At 39.5% G+C, this 3934-nt stretch overlaps 1 protein-coding gene across 2 annotated transcripts in view; it reads right to left on the bottom strand.

The window, feature by feature from the left end:
• Nucleotides 1–3934, bottom strand: part of USP32 (ubiquitin specific peptidase 32) — a 223695-nt gene that overhangs the window by 212658 nt on the left and 7103 nt on the right. The window lies entirely within an intron of this gene.

Genomic DNA, 3934 nt, shown 5'->3' with positions numbered 1-3934 from the left:
GGGCTGGATTCAAACCCGCCACCTTAGGTGTATGTGGCTGGCACCTTAGCCACTTGAGCCACAGGCACTGAGCCAACAACATTAATTTTTAACATATTATTAAAGCACTAATCATCAAGCCAAGCCACTTAATTAGTGTACAAAATTTGAAAAAAAATTTTTTTTCACTAAAACGTTGTATTAAAAAAAAAGTGGGAAAAAAATATTGTGTATATCAGCCTTCAGTCTAGAGTAAAAGTTTTCTCTAGTAAGTTAATAAAAACCTCTAGAAGATGGACAGCACCTGTAGCTCAAAGGAGTAGGGCACTGGCCCCATATGCTGGAGGTGGCGGGTTCAAACCCAGCCCCGGCCAAAGGAAAAAAAAAAACCTCTAAAGAGTTAGTAGATGAAAACCTCTAATAAAAATGCACAAAGATGTCAGGCTCAGACCTGTCATCCTAGCACTCAGGGAGGCCAAGGTGGGAGGATTTCTTAAGCTTAGCAGTTTAAAACCAGCCTGAACAAGAATAAGACCCCATCTGTACAAAAACAGAAAAAATTATCCAGGTGTTGTAGCAGGTGCGTGCAGTCCCTCAGCTACTCAGGAAGAGGAGGTAGGATGATTTCTTGAACCCAGTAGCAGTTTGAGGTTGCTATCAGTTAGGCTGATGCTACAACACTCTAGCCTGGACAATAGAATGAGACTCTGATTAAAAAACAAAAAACCAACACCCCCCCAAACAAAGAACACTGCCATATTAAATTTTTGATACGCAAAGGGCTATATTTGAGAGATTATATATTTTAAAAAACCTCTTTCAGGGTATTTACCATCCCCTTAAACTCACCTATTAATATATAGATATACCTATTTTTAAGAATTTCATGTTGTTGCCCACAGTAGAGTATGCTAGCATCACTTCTCACAATAACCTCAAACTCTGGGGCTCAAGTGATCCTCTTGCCTCAACCTCCCAAGTAGCTGAGACTTACAGGCGCCCGCCACAATGCCCAGTGACTTTTAGAGACAGAGGTCTTGCTCTCAGCATTTTCTACTGAGTGCTTCATGGATTTTAGTTCACAGCCAGGAGGCATTATTTACAACTCAAATTTTCAATGTTTACATTCCTGGAACATTTTTGAATATTTGCATAAATATCATGAAACAAACATAATTTGCTCTGTAAAAAGCAGTTTACCAGATTATTACTACCAGTTGTATTATCAGCCTTCTTTATTTACACAACACTAAACTGTCCTATTCATTTAGACAACATTTTAATAAGCCAGATAGATACTTTCTAGGTCCTGAATACTTATTGTCACCGATTTCAGAGCTCCCAAGAAACAGAGACAGCCAGTTCAACTAGCAGCTGTAATACAGCGGGATAACTACTACAATTAAAAGTTTGTTACAGCAAAACAGGGGAAAGAAAGCAAGAGCAATGTCAGGGAAGGCTTCTGTGAGAACTTAACATAAAGGCTTAGTTTTGACAGATAAAGATTTAGCAAGCCAGATAATTCAGGGGGAAAGACCCATGCCAATTCATTGATGAACAAGTACTTCATGTCAGCCAATAAGCCAACATCTGGGAAAAAAAATAATAAATACAGTGGCCCTAATTTCAAGAGTAATAATCTTGTCACAGTTTTGCTTCACAGAGAAGATGCTTCAAATTTGGTCTTACAAATGAGTTCATCAGTGGTGCCCATAGTTCAGTAAGTAGGGCACCAGCCACATACACCAAGGCTGGTGGGTTTGAACCCAGTGTGGGCCAGCTAAACCAACAATGACAACTGCAACAAAAAAATAGCCAGATATTGTGGTGGGTACCTGTAGTGTCAGCTACTTGGGAGTCTGAGGCAAGAGAATCCCTTAATCTCAAGAGTTGGAGGTTGCTTTGAGCTGTGACAGCACAGCAGTCTACCCAGGGCAACAGCTTGAGACTCTGCCTCAAAAAAAAAAAAAGAGTTCACCATGTATACATACACACACAAAGTAAATATTGTATAATTCTATTTATACGAGGTTCAAAAATAGGCAAAACTAATCTATACTGACAGAAGTCAGAATATGCCTGGCACAGTGGCTCATGTCTATAGTCCCAGCAATTTGGGAGGCCATGTGTTTGGCCACTGCACTCCAGTCTCAGTGACAGAGCAACCCTGTCTCTTAAAAAGAAAAAAAGAGGCTCAGCACGTGTAGCTCAAGAGGCTAAGGTATCAGCCACATACACCAGAACAGGTGTGTTTGAATCCAGCCCAAGCTTGCCATAATGACAACTACAACCAAAAAATAGCTGGGCATTGTGGCGGGTACCTGTATTCCCAGGTACTCAGGAAGCCGAGGCGGAAGGATGACTTGAAACCCAGGAGTCTTAAGTTGCCATGAGCTAGCATGACACCTGGGCAACAGAGTGAGACTCTGTCTCAAAAAAAAAAAAAAAAATCATTTCATAAGCAAAATTATTACATTTTTATACGCAGGGCTAAGCATAGTGGCTCACACCTGTAATCCCAGCGCTCTGGGAAGCCGAGGCAGGTGGATTGTTTGAGCTCAGGAATTTGAGACCCGGCTGAGGCCAAGAGTGAGACCCTATCTCTAATAATAAACTAGCCAGGGACTCCCTGTAGTCCTAGCTACTTGGGAGGCTAAGACAAGAGTATCACTTTAATGTTGCTGTGAACTTTGACACCATAGCACTCAATAGAGGGCACACAGTAAGACTCTGACTCTGAATAAATAAATAAATAAATAAAATTAAATAAAATAAAAATAAATTTTACACACAACCAAAAGGCATTCTCAAGTGTTAAGTACAATACTTACTCTCCTATTAGTCTCTCAGGGATTTACATTAGTTACCAATTTTACGTATTTATACTAAACAGACAAAATTACAAATTACATTTAAGACTATTAGATTTTTAACTAGCATTCAAAACTTTTATCACAAACTTTCTCAGTTCCAGAAAAAGAAATTTTTAGATGGATACAGTGCTTAGTATACTCAATCCCTGTCCACACTGCATTTTTTTTACCCCTGAACCTTACAAATTTTATGCAAGTTCTCCACATCTTCTCTCCATCATTTATTTATAGATTCACCCAGACATCCAATAGTTACTGACTACTTAAAACAGGCCCAGCACTGACCCAATCCTGGCACTGGATATTCAGCAACAGGCCTGACAATATACATTGCAATTACACAGCATGATAAAAGCTACAAACTATTCAGAGTATTGCAAGAGTAACAGAAGAATACCACTTCATATAAAGTGATAAAGGAAGGCCTCCTTGAGGCCATCCAAACTGGGGATATAAGGTGTTAGGATGAGCCAGACACAACAAATATTTGTTAAATAGCCTTTCCAAAATTAAATAAAGTAGCCAATGCAAAGGCTGCAAGCCAGAATAGTGTTCCAAAAACAAAAAGGCTAGGGTGGCTAGGGTATAGAAACCAAGAGGGAAATTTCTATGAAGTTGCAGTGTTCAGTAGGAACTTTTAGAGCTTTGTAGACCATTGTAAGGACTTTTTTTTCCCTAAAGTAATTAAGACTGAAGAAAGGAATGTCAAGATCTGATTTATACTGGCTGCTTTGTGAAACTAGAAAACAACTGCATAGTGTCATTTCACCAAGTGATGATGGCATAGAGTGGAAGCATGAAGATAAGCAGAGGTGGACTGGATACCAAACTCACTGGACTGGTAACAGATTCAACTGGAGATAAAGAATAGGTCAGACACACAGTCAGAAAATGAAAGGAACTAAGGAGTCTCTAGATTTTTGGCTAATTGGGTTGGATAGTGGTGCCATTTACTGTCATGATTCCTGTGACTACTGATAGAAGGATCCTTTTCATAATGGAATCTCTCCAGACCCTTTCATGAGTCATTACCAAGAGGCAACCATAGCAAATGTTAAAAGGTTTTTTCCACAGGGATAAGA

The sequence above is a fragment of the Otolemur garnettii genome, unplaced genomic scaffold (assembly GCF_000181295.1).
Source record: "Otolemur garnettii isolate 467f Iridium unplaced genomic scaffold, OtoGar3 scaffold00094, whole genome shotgun sequence".
In the NCBI taxonomy this organism is placed as follows: domain Eukaryota; kingdom Metazoa; phylum Chordata; class Mammalia; order Primates; family Galagidae; genus Otolemur; species Otolemur garnettii.
The sequence above is the reverse complement of the archived record's forward strand: the minus strand, read 5'-3'. Positions and strand labels throughout refer to the sequence as shown.